We start from the raw sequence: 20009 nt of genomic DNA on the forward strand, positions 1-20009 counted from the left end.
TGAAGCAAATGAAATAGCCTATGAAAACTGAGTACAAGGTTACTGGATGTAATAGGTGGAAGAGCATACAGTCTGCTTAGAAGTTTAACTGCTCCCACCAATCCAGCCAAGATGAGCTTTGCGATATTGTAAAAGTATGCAGGAACATTTAGAATGAAAACCATTGTTGATTGAAGAATGCTTTAGATTTCATAAGGAGAACCAAAAGAAAGGGGAGTCCATTTCAGCTTGTGTGGCTGATTTGAAGAAATTGTACGAGCACTATCACTTCAGGGGTGGGCTTATTGATGCAGTGAGAGATCGTTTAGCTTGTAGAATCTTACAAGCAAGCATTCAAAAATGGCTCTTAGCTGAAGCACAACTCACATTTAAAAGAAAAGTTGAAATCACTATATCAGTGGAAACAGCAGACAAAGTCGCAATTGAGTTGTAGTTAGGAATGAAAGTGAGCATGAACAAAATTTCAGTGTGTCAACAGACTGGCCTGGTTAAACAAATCGTGTTACCATTGTGGCATGAGCTCACATACACCAAACAAATGCAGGTTTAAAGGAGAAATTTGGAGGGAAAATGCAACAAATAAATACAAAGAACATGTCGTACAGACAAAAAATAAATGGACTGCACAGGGAAGAGACCACCGGGCAGGACTGAGTGTCCAGCTAGCAACTTGGCCTCGTAAGACAGACAAATGCTAAAGAAACAGCAAGATTGCCTCAGGATGTGCTTGATGGAATGGGGAGGAACAGGGAAGAGGAAATGATAAAAAAAAGGGTCAAGTTGCGGTTCCTAAAAGAACACTAATCTGCTTGCTGTTGATGAAAAATTTGGAGTGTGACAGAAAATTGGGTAGCCTTGAGATTTACAAAGAAAAAACCAACACGAGACAAGCAATGTGGCTTACGCCAGAAGTGAACGGCAAATTAATTAAAATGGAATTGGACACTGGCTCAGCTGTGTCAGTCAATCCACAAAATCAGTTTTACAGTATTTCAAAAACACTGAACTGAAGCCTGCAGATATCCAACTAAGAACTTATACTGGAGAATAGATAACTGCTACGGGAATGGCATTCGTAATAGTGAAATACAACCAACAAGCCACATTATCTTGTACGTGGTAAAAACAGGAGAGTCAGCATTGTGCTGTTGTTTTTGGAAAGCAGCACTCCCTAGTATTACAAAGTCTGTCTGGTTCCTTAGAGGCATCTGTCATAAAGTATCCAGCGAGCTAGAGTGCATGGAGGCTGAAGGACTTCTTTCCGAGGTTGAGCGTAGCCCATGGGAAATGCCAGTGATCCCAGTGGTCAAGAAGAATGGTTCTGCCAAGATCCGTGATGATTTTAAGGTCACCATCATCACAGTACTGAAAGTAGGTCAATGCCCTCGGCCCAGGATAGAGGATATCTTTGCAAACCTCTCTGGAGGAAGATGCTTCAGCAAAGTGGACAGCTGAGGCCTACATACAGATGGAAATGGAAGAAGAGTCCAAAGAGTGCTGAGGAAGGGCTTTATCGCAATAACAGGCTTATTGGTTGTTGACTTCGGGATGGCACAGAGCGACCACTCTCTGCTGAACATCGACGGCTCCTTGGTAAAGATCATTAAGAGCACCAAATTTCTTGGTGTTCACCTGGCGGAGAATCTCACCTGGTCCCTCAACACCAGCTCCATAGCAAAGAAAGCCCAGCAGCATCTCTACATTCTGCGAAGGCTGAGGAAAGTCCATCTCCCACCCCCCATCTTCATCACATTCTACAGGGGTTGTATTGAGAGCATCCTGAGCAGCTGCATCACTGCCTGGTTCGGAAATTGCACCGTCTCAGATTGCAAGACTCTGCAGCGGATAGTGAGGTCAGCTGAGTGAGGTCATCGGGGTCTCTCTTCCCTCCATTACGGACATTTACACTACACGCTGCATCCTCAAAGCAAACAGCATTATGAAGGACCCCACGCACCCCTCATACAAACTCTTCTCCCTCCTGCCATCTGGGAAAAGGTACTGAAGCATTCGGGCTCTCACGACCAGACAATGTAACAGTTTCTTTCCCCAAGCCATCAGACCCCTCAGTACCCGAAGCCTTGACTGACACCTTGCTACCCTATTGTATTGTTTATTATTTATTTTGTATTGTTTATTATTTACTGTAATGCCTGCACTGTTTTGTGCATTTTATGCAGTCCAGTGTAGGTCTGTAGTCTGGTGTAGTTTTTTTCTGTGTTGTTATTACATTGTTCAGTCTAGTTTTTGTACTGTTTCATGTAACACCATGGCCCTGAAAAACGTTGTCTCCTTTTTACTATGTACTATACCAGCAGTTATGGTCGAAATGACAATAAACAGTGACTTGACTGCTTTTAGAGTAGCATCTGCACCTGTATTCTGACAGAAAGCTATGGAGCAGGTACTGCAAGGCTGTCCAGGCTCTCAGTGTTACCCAGGTGACATCATTGTTACCGGTGAGGGTGACCAGGATCATCTCCAAAATCTCAACTCAGTGCTGAAAAGATTAGAAGATTATGGAAGGAGTGGTGGATGCTCCAAGGTTAAAGGACGTGTCACAGTTATGGTCCCTTTTAGGATTTGTCAATCACTATAACAGATTCCTGACAAACCTGGCTACTGTGCTCCGCCCCTTGAACTCATTACTCCAGAGCGGGAAGAAATGGCATGGGAGATGTGTGAGATGTCTTTCCAAAAACCAAAGGAAGTGGTGACGTCAGACACTGTACTCACGCATTACAATCCACATTGTCCTGTGAAGCTTGCCCGTGACCCCTCGCCTCACGGTATGGGTGCAGTCATGTCATGTGTTACGAGTGATGGAAGTGAACACCCCATAGCATTTGCATCACATTCCCTTACCACTGCAGAGAAAAGTTATGCCCAGATTGACAGTGAGGCCTTGAGTCTAGTTTGGAGTGTAAGACATTTCAACCAGTACTTGTATAGGAGAGAGATCACCCTCATTACTGACCCTCCACCACTGGTGTCCATTTTCAATCCGCAGAATGGTGTTCCACTAACAGCAGTGACACAAGAGTGAAGATGGGCTCGGTTTCTTGGAGGACACAACTACAAGATTGAATTCAGGAGGACAACCAATCAAGGAAATGCTGATGGATTGTCTTGTCTCCCAGTGGAAAAGGAAATACCTGAAACATTTACAGAAGAGGACATTCCTGTTGAAATACTCCCCCTAATGCAAGTTGAAAGTCTTCCTATTATGGCAGAGATGATCCAAAGGGAAACTAGAAAATACCCCACGCAGTCTCAGGCCTACATGACCTGAAACGCAAAATGGCTGGAATGTGCGGCAGAAATCCCAGTTCCCCCATTTTTACCAGTGCTGGGATGAACTTGTTCTTGACGGAGGTTGCCTTATGTGGGGATTGAGACTTATTGTACCATCCACCCTGAGAGCTAAAGTGTCGGAGGAGCTACACATGAGTCATCTAGGCATGGTCAAAATGAAAGTGCTGGCTCTAAGCTTTGTCTGGTGGCCTAGGATAGATCAGCAGATTGGGCAGCTTGCCAAGCACTGTTCAGGATGCCAAAGCGTTTAGAAGAAAGGTGTCCAGAGCTGTCAGAACCACTCACTGCAGTTCCAGAGTCAACTCCTACAACACCATGGAAGAGACCCCACACGAGACTGTTTCACAGCTGCAAGTCTCACCTGCCAAACCAGAGGATCCCTCTTGTCAGGAAGGACGTAATCCCCTAAGAGTAAGAGATCCTCCATAGTGATTGAGTCTTTAGGCCTGACTGGGACAATTTAACATTGAGTATACTTACTATTTAACATCAAGTTGGAGCTTATAGTTCAGCAGGGAGGAGTGTAGTGCATTCAATATATCAGTGATATTTGAGTAATATTGTATATTTATATATTGTTTGATTAAGCATTCTTTGCTTACATAATGCTTTATGGGTTACTTTAAGAAGTACATAAATGGCATACGTTATTACACTACCACGTCATAAGTGTGCACCTCACTAAAGTAAAGAAATGAAGTGGGCACACATCCCTTGGCTCCCGTGTTTTTAAAATACATTTTCAGAATTACAAAACATTACAGGTACCACAAACTTTACGTCTAGCAGGTAGAGCAAAAGCAATCAGATGTGGACTCACTCAGGTCAGATATTGATTAAAGAGTCAGATCAGACTCTGTGAAATATCTCTGATTCCCCCTACTAGCACCATTTTTATTGCTTTTTTTTGTGTCCTTGGCATTGGTAGCAAGGACATTTATCGCCCATCCTTGTATGCCCCGGAGCAGTGTTAGTGTGTCAGCATTTTGAACCACTAAACTCTTCTCGAGCAGCTTAGAGGTTAATGTAATGCTTTACAGCACAAGTGACCCAGGTTCAGTTCCCGCTGCTGCCTGTAAGGGATTTGTACCTTCTCCCCGTGACCACGCGGGTTTCCTCTCACATTCTAAAGATGCTCAGGTTAGTAAGTTGTGGGCATGTTTTGTTGCCGTCAGAAAAATGGCGGCACTTGCAAGCTGCCCTCAGCACATCCTTGGACTGAGTTGGTCGCGACGGAAACTATGAATTTTGATGTACGTGTGACAAGTACAGCCGATCCCCCTGGCCAAAGTGTTCCCACACGCCTGGTGTCCTTGTCCTCCTTACTAGGAGAGGTAGCTCCTTAGGGAGGTTTGTTAGAGCGGCCTGAATGAGTGACAGCTGTGCTTTGTGAAAATGATACACACTGTAAGCACCGTGTGTCGGAGGTGCAGGGGATGAACATGTATGGTGGTTGATGAACGGTTATTAAAGTGCACTGCACAGTCCTTGTCCTAGCAACCCTCTTGAGAGTTGCTCTCATTCATGCAGAGGAAGATTCCATGAGGCTTATACATGCCTTTGGGTGGTAGGAGGTGCTACAACCAGCCTTTGACTTACTCTTGCAGTAATGGTGTTTACATGGCTGATCTTTCTGTGTTTCTGGTCAATGGTGATGTTAGGAGAGCTAGTAATGTTAATGCCATTGAATATCAACTTTAGCAGTTAGCCACCTTCCACAGAGTCTGCCCATTACCTGGAACATTTTAGTGTAGATATTACCTGTGTTATCATATTATGCCTGAATGTTATTTAGATCTTGCTACACAAAGGCAATGGGCTGCTTCATTAGCTGTGGAGTTGTGATTGGAGTTAAACATTGTGCAGTCATCAATGGACATCTCCACTTCTAACCCCAGAATGGGAGGAAGGTCATTGATACAGCAACTGAACATGGTGAGTCACAGGACACTGCCTTTAGGCACGGTTTTACTGGAGACCCTGCACTGACATTCCCATTTTGACCTCCAACAACCACAGCCATTCTTGGGCAATTTATGACTCCAGTAACTGAATATTTTCCCCTGCTTGGTGCCCATGGAGTTTGTAGTTGGACTAACTAGTTGCCACACTTGAGCAAGTGTGTTTTTAGTATCAAAGGCAGCCACTGTCTGCTCACCGGCGGGCCCAGCTCTGAGGTCCCTCCTTGGATAAAGGCTGTGCTGAGGGCAGGTGCCAAGCAGTCCAAGCATAATCTAGAATGGGCACCAACGAGAAGGATACTAGTGGCTTATAGCTTACATCACTTTACTGATGATGGACAATAGATTGGTTGGTAGTCAGCTAGTTTGGATGTGTCTAGCCAGCTGTGAAGATGGACCTGAGCATTTCTGATTCTGATACTGAGTGTTGAAGTCTCAGCTCCAGTTTCGGATCTCATCCATACTCTCAAATTACTACTGTAGCATTACTCTTAAGAAGCAACTATTCAAATTTTCTAAAAATTCATTTAGCCTTTTGCTTCACTGACGTTGATCCCAAAATGTTCACTTGGTCATTTCAGAGTTAACCACATTCTGGCGTAAAGTGTAGGCCAGACCAGTTACGAATGGCCGATTTCCTTCCCTGAAGGACATTAGGGAACCATATGGGTATTTAATAACAACCAGATGGGGTTTGTATTGTCACTATTATTAGCGTTTCCTTCTTGGGACCAGGTTATTCCCTGAATTTGAATTTCACAGCGGTAGGGGAGGGGGTTTGAAGTCAGGCTCTGGATTGTCAGTCAAGGCCTCAGGAACATTGGTTTAGTAACATAAACTGCTGCACCCAACTATACCTTATTTACTTGGGAGTGGGTCACAGAATCTATCTTTTTGCAGGTGAAATGAGCCTCAAAGTAAAACGATGTTCCAGAAACCTCAGGCATGGACAGAAGATTCTCTCCCGAATCAGGCAAAGAAAAGAACACTGAGCTGATAAAACAGATGTGGTCTCACTTGAAAGACAACTAAAGTTGTTGAAGACCAAGTATTAGCAACATTTTGGCATATATTGCTCACAGTTTCCCAACCATTCATTTTATTGGCAGTAGAATTGTGATTAATTCAGACTGAATTTGCAATTGGCACTGCTGTTTCTTGAAACCAACTCCCCCGCCCCCACTCCCAGCGGCTACTGAACTCATAAAGATCACCCCCACTGAGTTACTGCCCCAAGAAATCTCCGCATCTCAGCTAAATATTTTCTTCAAAGCATGTCTATATATACTATGTATTGGATCATTACTTGTATTGTTTTTATTTTCCTTACAGATAGAACTAGTTGCAGTATGACCATTTGGCAATTTCACAGAAAAAATTATTATGAAATCATCAGCTATTTTGGGAAGCAATACATAGCTGACTAGCATTCCAGCTTCCTATGACTAGAGAGGCTGGGAAAGGACTGTGTTCCCTTTCTAACCAAGGTTCGATGCTACGGCAAATCTAGAACTGATGGTCTGTAACGAATTCTAAAGGATGAAGCTTCTAAACATAGAACAAAATTACTTTGTTAAACCTGCCTATGTTTATAAACAAGTTGATTGTGCTCTTTTTCTTTCAGATTGCTATTTTATTGGCCAGATAAGGGCTTGCCAAAAAATTTTTAAAAATCTGTTTGATAAACATGTGAGGTCTTCGGTGCTTTACCCAAGTGAACCTAGTTTATTTTAGATGAACTGATCTGATATCCATGAAAGAATGTTATTTCTTTTTGAATTGTTAAATACCAACACCTTCTACAGCATTATCGAAATGCCACCCCTCTTCTTCTCTCGAGTCACTGGGCATAGTAATGGATTAAAGGTCACATACACATAAAATTAGAATAATCTTTGCATAAACATAAGCGCCATTCACACTTTGTTTTTAAAGGATGCATTAAATTAGTAAAGAGAGCATTAAATGGGCTATTGTTCTCTTTCAATGCTGTTGATGGTTATTTACCACTTCTGTCTTAAACACTGCAGTGCAGTCCCCTACACACTCGACACACTCGAGATATGATACACCAATCAGAAAACTACAAATCACTTTCTTGTTTATCTTTAACTTTTGTTTTATCCACAGTCAAGTCTTTCATTTAACAGGAGTTTGTTCTCTGCAACTTTGTCTCATGCATTATTTTTCTTTCCCGTGAAGCTTAATTGAATTCTCCTTTAGAGTCAGTGGGGCAAATACGTTTAGTGTCTATGTAGTTTCCAGTAAATCTGTTACCTGAGTGCCGGACTCTATATTTCAACCCAAGTTTCATTTGTTTCCAATTTCCTGATTTTGCTGTGGACATCCAACTTACGGTTGGCAAAATCTGCACTTGGATCTGCAAATAATTATGTGAATAGCTGACTCAGCAAAATTGAAGGCCTTTTGGCACAGCGCCGTTCCTGTTGAGATTAGCACGAATTGTCCCAGTTTGCAACAGCGGCTGAAAATTGGCCCCAGTGGTATAAACTGATGCACAATTTAATATCCTGCTGTGTATGATCCCTAAGTATTACTCCTGTTAATCTCATTTAAATCAAGCATCAGTTCTGTGGAGTACAGAAGTTTTGAAAATTGTCAAGCTGTTTATGATCTAGAGCAGGGTACTTAACTGCTAAATCGATTCTCTTTTCAAGGCTACTGCTTAAAAACGAGCATATTGATCTAACTTCTTTCCAAATGCCTCTAGTTAATTGGAGGGCATTTGACACTGCTTGTTTGCTTAGGCTTCATGTCAAAGATTAGTTTTATTCTGCGTTTTAGACGTGCAGTTGGCAATCTGCGTGGAACTTGGAGTTTAGGAAAATAGTATTTTTACCCAGTTCATCAATGGTTAAAAAATAAAGCCACAGAGTTGCAAGCACAAGAAAGTGAAATTCCATTGATTTGCAGTTAAAACTTAACTGGTCAATAAATAATAATACTGGGGACAGTTAAAGCCTCAAAAATGGGCATGCATATAATTTCATTTCTGCTGCAGGTTTAACTAAAAGAAATAAATTTTAGATATCACAAGCAACAATAAAAGGCTTTGAAAATCACAAAAGAATCGCAGACATTGGAAGTGCAAAATAAAATAAATTGCTGGGAAAAAACAGCATCTGTGGAAAGGGCAGTAGAGTTTACACTGAAGATGAAGAGTCTTCATCCCTTCTGCTGGAAACGGCCTTACTTAAATGTGGGTCCTAAATCAATGGGGGGTTTCTTCCTAACCTGAAAAGTAAACCTCTCTGATCTGTACCACTCCTCTCTCCACATCTCTGAACCATAATCTCAACTCCAGCTCTTCGTGACTGCAGGGTCACTGATTTGATCCTAACTCACCTCCCTCTCTGCCCCTGTGATGTTTCCAGCTCCTGGGATAACCTGTAAACCAGCCTGAATCCCATCTAACTTATTTGCAATCAAACCCATTTTGATCAATGTATCTGACAGTCATGGTGGTGCTAGTGAAAATGTTGTCTAACTTTTCTCCTGCATTGCTGGAAGTTTGTCTTATTGAGCAACCTCTGTGGCCAGCAGGTCCAAGACCTGATTTCAGAAACACCTCAGACACCACGATTCAAACACAGGGGCTGGTTTCTGCTTCAGCCAAATACCAGAATACACAAGCTTCTGAGCCTATATAGTGGCCTGTTTAGGTGTGGCTTCAGTGCTACTGGAAACAATAAACAATCTGTAGGGGTACTCAAGCGAGTCAAAGAGCATCTGTAGGGGGAAAGGAAATGTTGACATTTCAGGTTAAAACCTTCCATTGAGACTTATTTGCTGCTCTGGATCCCACCCTCCGCAGACTTATCTGGCTTCATGTGGCTTCAATATAGTTATTTGAAGTCAGTCTTCTGGTGCCGGTCTGTATTTGAATGTTGGCATTTCAGTAAACTATGTTTGAAATAGGCAAAAACAAATGTAATTTGTATAATTAATATACTGTAATCACTGAGTGTGTTTTTATTCCAATTATAACATATTGACAAAAGGCAAAAAAGATTTTGTCAAACAGAACATTATTGAATATGCATTTACAAAACTCACCATTATTTACTTTGCCTTTATTTTCATTTAGTAAGCCTTCATTTGCTTGGGAGCCCAGCTGTGTCGGTTTGTCATGGCAGGAGCATACTGCAAGTCTACTCATTGATGCGATTTACATTTTAGCATTTGTATATTTAGCAAACAGCCTCATGTTGCTTTACGCACGCACTTTTGTTGACTTTCCAATCATTTGTGCCTGACCTTCAGAGGGGACGTGTAGTTTTCAGCTCAGCATTTAAATCACCATCTAAGTGAAATGAAAGGTGGGAGGACTGTCCTGGGTTCAGAATTGGGTCTTAGCCATTCATGTTAACTGCCCATTTCCCTTCACAGATGCTGCCTGGCTCACAGAGTTCCTCGAGCAGTTTGCTTTTTGTTTGCCTCAGAACTATACATCCTGCATTATATCTAAAGGATATAATAGAACACTAGAATACGAAAGCACAGGCCCTTCAGCCATCCATGTTGTGCGGACCCATATATTCCTTAGAAAAAGTACTAAACCCACACCACCCCGTAACCCTCTATTTTTCTTTCATCCACATGCCTGTCCAAGAAGCTCTTAAATACCTGTAATGTTTTAGCCTCCACCACCATCCCTGGCAAGTCATTCCAGGCACCCACAACCCTCTGTGTAAAAAACTTACCCCTGATGTCTCCCCTAAACTTATCTCCCTTAACTTTGTACATATTCCCTCTGGTATTTGCCTTTGTGCCCTGGGAAACAGATACTGACTATCCACCCTATCTATGCTTCTCATAATCTTGTCGACCTCTATCAAGTCCCCTCTCATCCTTCTACGCTCCAAAGAGAAAAGTCCCAGCTCTGCTAACCTTGCTTCATATGACTTGTTCTCCAATCCAGGCAACATCCTAATAAATCTCCTCTGCACCCTCTCCATAGCTTCCACATCCTTCCTATAATAAGGTGACCAGAACTGAACACAATACTCTAAGTGTGGTCTCACCAAAGATTTGTAGAGTTGCAACACGACCTCTCTACTCTTGAACTCAATCCCCTATTAATGAGGCCTAGCATCCCATAGGCCTTCTTAACTATCCTATCAACCTGTGCAGTGACCTTGAGGGATGTATGGCTTTGAACCCCAAGGTCCCTCTGTTTATCCACACTCTTAAGTAACCGACCATTAACCCTGTACTCAGCCTTCTGGTTTGTCCTTCCAAAATGCATCATCTCACACTTATCCAGATTGAACTCCATCAGCCACTTTTCTGCCCAACTTTGCATCCTGTCTATATCCTCTTGTAACCTTCGACAACCTACAGCTCCATTCATAACTCCTCCAATCTTCATGTCATCCGCAAACTTACTCACCCATCCTTTTGCCTCTTCATCCAGGTCATTTATAAAAATCACAAAGAGCATGGGTCCCAGGACAGATCCCTGCGGCACTCCACTAGTCACCGACCTCCAGGCAGAATACTTTCTTTCCACTACTACCCTCTGCTTTCTTCCTGTAAGCCAATTTTTTATCCAAGCAGCCAAGGTTCCACTGATCCCATGCTTCATGACTTTCTGGATGAGTCACTTGTGGGGGACCTTATCAAATGCCTTGCTAAAATCCATGTAGACCACATCTACCGCCCTACCCTCATCAATTTCTTTTGTTACCTCTTCAAAAAACTCAATTAGGCTCATGAGGGATGACCTTCCCTTCACAGAACCATGTTGACTATCCTTGAGTAGACTGTACACACTGTTCAACTTCATCCTCTAAGGTAGCATCAACATGGAGATCTGAGAAGATGTTGCAAAGCAGATACATGTAAACAACAAAAGGAGGTGTCCATGGAGAGGAGCTAGATCACACTCAGACTTAGTAAACTTAACCACTTTTCAAGATTCAAGATTCAAGATTCAAAAACTTTATTGTCATTCTTACCGTACATCAGCTCTGCAGGGCAGAATGAGACAGTGTTTCCCAGGAGCAGTGCAATCATAACATAACAAACACAATGCTAAATAATAAACATAAAAATAAATAGTAAAACACAACTGCCACATGTCAGTTAAAAACAAGTTATAAGTGTCCAGTGCAAGTTTTAAGTGTCCAAAGCAGAGTCAGGTAGAGCAGCTATTTAGCAGTCTGACTGCCTGTGGGAGGAAACTGTTTAATGACCTTGCGGTTTTTGTTTTGATGCTTCTGTAACGTTTGCTTGATGGCAGAAGAACAAACAGTTCATGGAGAGGGTGTGAGGGGTCTTTAATGAAGTACCGTGTCTTCTGGAGGCATCGACTCTGAAAGAGGTCTTGGTCAGAAGGTAGGGAGACCCCAATAACCTTCTCTGCTCTCCTAACCACCCTCTGCAAGGCTTTTTTGTCGGCAGCACTGCAGCTGGAGTATCAGGTTGTGATGCAAATTCCATGAGTGTTCATGTGCCTATCTAAAATCTTCTTAAATGACATTTGCTTCTATCATTACACATAGCAGCCTGTTCCAGGAACTCAGACACTTTATGTAAAAAACTTGCCTCCTTCAAACATTTCTCCCCTCACCATAAATGCATCCCCACTAGCATTTCTAGCCTGCAAGAAAAGATTCTGTCTACCCTAGAATAGGAAGCATTAAATTGATCTTGGAGTTGGATAAAAGGTATATTGTGAGCTGTGCTGTACTGTCCTATGTTCTGTATTTCTAGTTTATCTAGAAATATTTCTAGTTTCTAGTATTTTTAGTTAATGTCCTGTTGGACATTTTCATTGAAATTACTTATATATACCATAAACGACAAAGGTCTCAGAAATGATCCCTGCACAACATTAGTCATGGACCTCTATTCAGAAGAACACTTCCAACACGACCTGTCTTCTACAGCAAACCAATTCTGAATCCAAACTATCAATTCACTGTGGATTCCACACATCTTAATTTTTGAAGGCAGGGATAGATAGATAGATAGATAGATAGAACCTCTTGTGTATTTCTCTCCACAAATGCTGCCTAATCTGCTGACTTCCTCCAGCATTTTGTGCAGATCAATACTTTATAAGCAAGGGCCTGAAAGTTTACCCGGGTCTGAAGAAGGGTCCGAAATGTCGACTGTTTGTTCATTTCCATGGAAGCTGCTTGACCTGCTGAGTTCCTCTGGCAATTTGTGTGTTTTGCTTTGGATTTCCAGCATCTGCAGAACTTCTTGTGTTTAAGATTACATGGGTATGTTTATTTATTTATTGAGATACAGTACAGAATAGGCCCTTCCAAACCTTCACATCATGCGCTCAGCCATCCCCTAATCGCAGGACCATTTACAATGACCATTTAGCCCACCAACTGGTACGTCATTGGACTGTGGGAGGAAACCGGAGCACCCGGAGGAAACCCATGCATTCAAGGTGAGAGTGTACAACCTCCTTACAGGCTGTGGCGGGAATTGAACCCGTGTCGCCTGTACCGTAAAGCGTTGTGCTAACCACTACGCTACTGTGTCACCCTCATTGGGGGTAGATGGGAATGTGGAGCTGAGTTGGTAGTCAGAGAAACCATGATCAGATTAAACGGCTGAGCAGGTTTAAAGGACTGCACATAAAATTGCATTTGGGGATGTGCTCAACCATTTTGTAAAAGTTAATTTGTGGATTTGCTAGGGGTAATCTAAATCTTTGCAACCCAGGTGTTAATGTGTTGAAGAACCAGTGTCACTCCCATTACATTGCCTAGCTGTATCCATTCTGCCTAAGTACCGAAGGTGAAAATGCACCTCACTTTAAAACTGCATTGTTAACAAGGGTCAAATCCAGCACAGAAACGGATATGCAAATCTTCCAAGCATCACTGGATACACCTGGAGCCAAGTCCCTCTCTGCTTGGTATAAAATTGGCCCAGAGGTAATTAACAATTAATATCACGTTTAGGTGCGGCTGTTTGCAAATACAGTCCTCAAGGGCAACGACATTTGTTCATTTGCAGTTCCTCTGAAGTGGCAAATCGCTGGCTAAGATCACAAGGGTTAATATAAGCACTGCCGGCAACGATCTCCTGGGAATCTTGTTTTGATGCATCGTATCCCCGTGGCCTTGCAGCAGATTACATAACTGATATACCTGTTTGTCACACGTTCCACTGCATAAAGCAAAAGAGCAAGACAGCAGAAATATATAGTAGGACAGAAAAATTCCACTGTCATGAAATATTGTCACAATTGTTCAACTTGACTTGCAAAAGAATATTCTAAACAGAGCGAATTGATCTCCCCGGTAAAGAATGAAATAGGCGGTAGGAAGGCAACACGTGTGCTGTGAGAAGTACCATTTACATTTCAGACTGATGGCCTTACAGGATTTTCTGCAGCACTGGTGATGGGCATAAATAAAATACATTACACCCTCTCTCCATTATTCAGAGGTTCAAAGGTTCATTCTTTGTCAAAGTATGTGTGCGGTATCCAACCCTGAGACTTGTCTTCTCCAGACAGCCACGGAACAAAAATCATGGAAGTCAATTCAGAGCTGAACAACAAACCCACCCCCACCCCGGACAAAAAAAGAATGGCAACGCGATCATCAACCCCCAAAAACACCCCTCCTCCCACATGAAATACAACAAGAACATTGGCCCTTAAACCTTCCCTCCCTCCACACACAACAAATCTAACAAAAATGCACCAAGAGCATGTTAGTCCATTGTTTCCTGGGGTTCATTATTAAGAAAGAGATCTTGGGACACTTGGAAGCACATGATAAAATAGGCTGAAGCCAGCATGAATTCCTTAAGGATTCCTTAATTTGCCTGACAAATCCTTTGGAATTCTTTGAGGAAGTAACAAGCAGGATGGACAACAGAAAGTTAGTGAATATTGCTTACTGGGATTTGCAGGCCTTTGACAACGTGCCACTCGTGAGACTGTTGAACGAGGTAGGAGCTCAGGTATTTAAAGGAAAGTTACCAGCATAAGTGGTGATTGGCTGTCTGGTAGAAAGTAAAGAGTTGCTAATAAAGGGAACTTTTACTGGTTGCCTGTCAGTGATTAGTGGAGTTCTGCATGGATCGGTGTTTGATTCACAGCCTTTTACATCTTCTGTACATGATCTGGATGACCTGGAATTGATGGCTTTGTAATGCACACAAAATGTTGGAGGAACTCAGCAGGCCAGGTGAAGGGTCCTGGCCCAAAATGTCGACTGTACTCTTTTCCACAGATGCTGCCTGACCAGCTGAGTCCCTCCAGCATTTTGTGTGTGTTGTTCGGATTTCCAGCATCTGCAGATTTTCTCTTGTTTGTGATTGATGGCTTTGTAGCAAGTTTGTGGATGAAGCAACGATAGGTGGTGGGACAGGCAATGATAAGGAAGTAGCGAGTCTGCAGAAGGACTTGGAGGGTTTGGAAGAATAGGCAAGGAAGTGGCAGATTGAACACGATGTTGGAATTGAAATCAGGCTCCATTCTCCAGATATTCATGGAAATAATTTAATTTTGCCCTGGACTCAACAACCCTAATTCTTATACCAGGCACTAAGAACTTTTTAAAAGCTATTTATTAATGCTTTTTGGGAAGGTGATTTTAGATGCATAACATATTTATACTGAGTTAAATACTGTATGTAATTAGTTTTGCTACAATAAGTGTATGGGACACTGGAAAAATTTTGAATTTCCCCTTGGGGATGAATGAAGTATCTGTCTATCTATCTATCTAATGTGGGCTTGCTGATTCTTTTGGAGCAATCAAACTCTCAAACAGTCTGAATAAAGACCAAGAGATAATTTGTTGTTCATTGGGACCAATTCCCAGAGCCCCTCCTCCAACTTCTATGAGTCCATGGATAGATGTATAGTTTCAGGAAGCTGTGAAATGGGTTTGTTTGAGGTTGAGAAAGAGCCACTTCCCAAAACTGAAAATCAGCATTTCAAAAAAGCATTGTCTTTGGTTACAGCTGTATCCTCTTTGAAATTAACTAATATAATAAAGCCAGAAAGAAAGAAGCATGTATCACATTTTTGATCAGTATAATATCACGGGATTGTAAAAAATTAAGCTCAAAACATACTTCTTTTTAGGGTAGGTTAAAGTGTTGGCAGAATGTCGAGGGCTGAAGGGCCTGTACTGTGCTGTAATGTTCTATGTTTTTAATTTCATCTGAATGGACCAATAGAGTCCATCTTAATGACACACTTCATTTCACGTCACACAGCTTGAACTGTTCTGCTGCTAAGTATTGTGGGTTGCAGTTTTAGTTCGTCAGCCCAAAGGAATAGATTTGTCAATTTGTAGGTGTACAGTAAAATGTAGCCTAGTCTGATCTGTTAGCCAGTGTACAGAGATAAATTTGAATTTTTAATCTAAAACTAGTAATTTATTCATTATTTCTCCCAATAATTTACATCGATTTGATTTTGCAATTAACCATTTCCAAGAATTTATCAGCCCTGATGATCTGTGAAATTGCTTGTCACTAACAACTGGATAAGTCCGGGTGCTGGTAACACTCCACTGTTCTTTCCATTGCAGCTGATACATGCAACATTTTCTGCTTTGTTTCAAACTGCCAGAGGCTTAACTTTTTGGTACTTCTTTCTCCCCGAGCTAAGTGTTGATAGGATGAATGCGGAGGACCGTCCAGCATGATCAAAGAACTAGTGTGATCAAACAGCTTGCTTCCCATCTGAATTATGTTTAGAATTAATAAATGAAGGCCTTCAGTGGAGAAGAATGCTCACAATATCCGTTTTCACAGCAGTTCCTGGGAGACCTCCTGGAGAATCTTAGCAAAATCATGTAGATCTGGTACCTTCTCAACTAGAAGGTTTGTCTGATGGGTTTGTAGTTCCTTTCCGGGGAACGTGCTAAGACGGTAGCGCGATATTGATACGCAGCAGCCTCTCCAGACTCTGGACTGGGGATTGCCAAACGTTATGTGGTTTTTCTTGTGTGGTCTGTTTTGTGCTTTTTCGTGATATCATTCCGGAGAACGTTGTCTCATTTTCTAACTGCATTGTATTTGTGGTTTATAAATGACAATAAACCGAATCTGAATGTGAATCTATTACATGTCCATTATTTTCTGGCTTAAATAATACAATGCAAGTAATATAATTATGAAGAGTTAAAATTAATAATAAATTAATAACAGAAATAATTGATAAGTATACTCGTCAGATGGAGAAACTGAGTACTGTAATACTGTAAACTGAGTAATATTGTCGGCCTGACTTTCTCTGCTTGGGATCATTAATCAGTCCTTCTCATGTCTGTACTTAACAGGTCAAGATGGAGGAAGCCAATCTCACTGGTATGCTCCGGTGCTCTGAAGGCAAGTTGAGAGAGAGATCAACACGTACAAAAGCTGGATGAACTCAGCCGGTCAGGCAGCATCTGTTAAAACGAGCTGCCTGACCTGCTGAGTTCATCCAGCTTTTGTACGTGTTGATTTGACCACAGCATCTGCAGTGTATTTTAAGTTGAGAGAGAGAGAGCTTGGTGCCAAAAATGCTCTGTTAGTCCCTGAAGCAAAACATTAGCCATGGTCTTGGTAATCGGTGCATCAGTCTCTACGGTCGGATGGTCAATTTCTTTTGTCAGTTACCCTTCCACCACTGGCTTTGCTGGCTGTAAAAGCTGTCAATGATTTTTAATGTGGCTAACATTTAAAGATACTTAAAAGTTGTAAAAAATTTAGTAAATTTTATTCTAAATCATGAAGTTAACTGATACATATATCTAAAAGCACATAAATTAAGAAACATTAAATTAATGCAAAATAAATTACTTTTGCTGTAGCTTTACAAATGCTAGTGAAAGAAGTGGAGTTTCAGGTCCTTTGGCAAGAGGCTATGGCAGTGTGATAGAGGGACTCCTAGCAAGTCCAGATTCCATGCAGCGTGAACTGACAGGTTCAGGTGTCTTGATAGGCGAGGATTTGAATGGTCTTACAAGGAAACCCCATCCTTCTGAATTTGAAGTGGATAAATGCAAATCATTCTCCTTCAGATCTGGCTCTATAGCCATCGAGATCCAAGCTGATGTTCAGATCTATCCCCTTTCATCTTTCTCTTGTTTTGAGTGGGACTGGAATATATGCTCCATGAGAAATTTGTCATTTTGCTACTGACTGAGCTGGAATCATCAGGCAGAAATGAAGTTATTCTACCTTATACTGCTAGTAAATGATCCATGAAAACCCTCCTGCCAAAACAAAGGGTGGGGTGATGTTAAATCCATGCAAACTATTTGATAGAGTTGGATTATAATACTGTACAATGTTCTAGGACTCATATAACAGGAAGAAATGAAATATATACTGTAATTCAGTAAAAGCATACCAAGACTGTGGAGTTGTATTGAGAGAGAAACGTCAAATATTTGGAGATCTTCACCATCACAATGGAAGAGAGAAAATGAAAACAAGATCTAATAAGTGGCAGGTTCTTCCAGGAATGAATAATGATTATCATGACCAATGGATAGATCCGTAATAAAGGTTTTAAATTCAAAAGCATCATTAGAAGGAAGAAGAGGCAAGTTCAAATAACTTTTCAGAAAGACTATTTTTAAAGATCCGCTACTGATGACAATTGAAGAATACAGGCATAATTTGAAGTAGATTTGGATAAGTATTTAAAAACTAAGACTGTAGAAATTTGTGGGGATAATGGATAATGGATTGGAATGTCTGTGGCAGTTACAGAGCCACCAATGATTCAGGCATTTCAGGTCTAAGTTCATACACTGGAAAGGAGGCTGACCAATAATATTTTTACATGGAAAGAAATGATCTTCACTATTTATCTCATGTCTGTGATCACAATCCCAATATTTACCTTAGCAATTTAATTCATTTTGCAAGTATCCAACTCACAGTGCTCATCAAATGACTGTGTCCACAGCAGAAGAAAGGTTGGGACTCCCTGAATTACAGTGATGCCTTATAAATGGAAAGGCTTTTAAAATTGTGTACCTAATTTTCTAAAACCTTTTGGTGTGTGTCAGTGTGTGACACAATTTACATAAACACATCATTGCATCTCAAAAACTGCATTACATTGTTTTTTCATACATTTAAGGAGACAGAAAGAAAAAATATTTGTTCTGTCTTTTTTTTATAATCCTCCACTGGAATGCAAGCTTTTAACTTCTGTAGGGGGTGAAAAACTAGATCAGCTGACTTTTATACAGAATTGCTGACTTCCTCTGCATTAATGAATTAAATAAAGGACTAAGATTGCAGCCAATTTAAAAGTATTTCTTTTAACTCTTGTGCTCTGCTAAAAGGGCCTCTTTAAAAATCCTAGTAGTAAACTTTTGTTATTCAAAATGGACGTATTCAATAAGTCGGTGTATTTAAAGGAAAATAAAGAAATAATTTATTAGGAGACTACATTTGTCACTAACCGGTTAATAAATATTTAGTGTTAATCTTATGGTGAAAGTATCTTGTTGATTATGTATTAATTGATGCCCATAGTGGCTTCAGTTGTGGAAATGCGTGTCCCAGTAATCTGTTTCTCGTCTCAGCCATAACTATTTAATGGAAACAAAGTTCATTCTCACAAGGCTTGAAAACCAGAAAGAGGATAAATATTTGTCTCCCATCTTTTTGCCAAAACTGGGAGCCAGGTGCCTGTTTATATGTTACCATTGGAGCCCAGAGAAAGGGGGACAAAAGGAACAATTCTATTCTGATAGAAGCAGAAAATATGGAAACACTTAAACAGTACAGGCATCATCTATGGAAACTCTAACTCTGTTTCTCTTCCCTCAGATGTGCTGAGTGTTTCCAACATTAGCTGTTTTTTGTAATTTCCAGTATCTGCAGTTTTTTTTCTATTCTATATCAGTTGTTTTTTTTTGTTCTTCATCCTATCAGTGATACTGTGAATACAAGAGGGAATCTGTCATGAGAATGGTGGAATGGGAATTATGACAACAGGGTTTTGATGTGCTTACCAGAGTGCATCAAGAGTAATAGAATATTCAAAATACTAACAGCATAACCTGGACAGGAAAAGTCTTCTAATCAACTACCTATTCATATGTGGAGTGAGGTCACGGGTCAGCAAAGATAAGATAAAAGGCAGCAAAGCTCAGGAGGTTGATTATTTAACACTTGGTGCTATGACTCATTTCCTTCTGATGCCCAGCTGGACAAAATCCCATTACCTGTCCTTTGTTGAAGAGTTCTTCCAAGTAAACACCTTCGACCACATCTCTTGTCAGGCAGTGCAGAAAGTATTGCAGACACTGTGGGACAAGAACTCTGGATGCTGTGGGCTTGTTCCCCGAGCCAACAGTCCCAAGCATCTGGCAGAATGTCTCTTTGCTGGATCTGGCCAACAAGCACCAAGGACTCATTTGGCTGGCAGTGAGAGGGGTGATCCCAGTCAGATCTTTCCTCGCCAGACTACATATCAACCCCAAAGAACTCTAACCTTGGATAGCTGTAGTGTGAAAGAAAAAGTCACCCACCTCTTTGCATATTGTGGATCCAGTAAGGGGATATCGTGACAGTGAGTCACATAGAGACAATGGTGGTATGTTTGTGCTTTTTTCACTTTGAAGTTTATTCTACCGAATGTACCAACCACAAATGTTTGAGGTTCAACATTCAAGATTATTTAATGTCCAAAAGTGCGAGGTAGTTCATTTTGATAAGTCAAATTTGAAGACAGATATAATATTGATGGGAAGACTCTTGGCA

This window comes from Hypanus sabinus, chromosome 13 (assembly GCF_030144855.1).
Source record: "Hypanus sabinus isolate sHypSab1 chromosome 13, sHypSab1.hap1, whole genome shotgun sequence".
Taxonomy (NCBI): domain Eukaryota; kingdom Metazoa; phylum Chordata; class Chondrichthyes; order Myliobatiformes; family Dasyatidae; genus Hypanus; species Hypanus sabinus.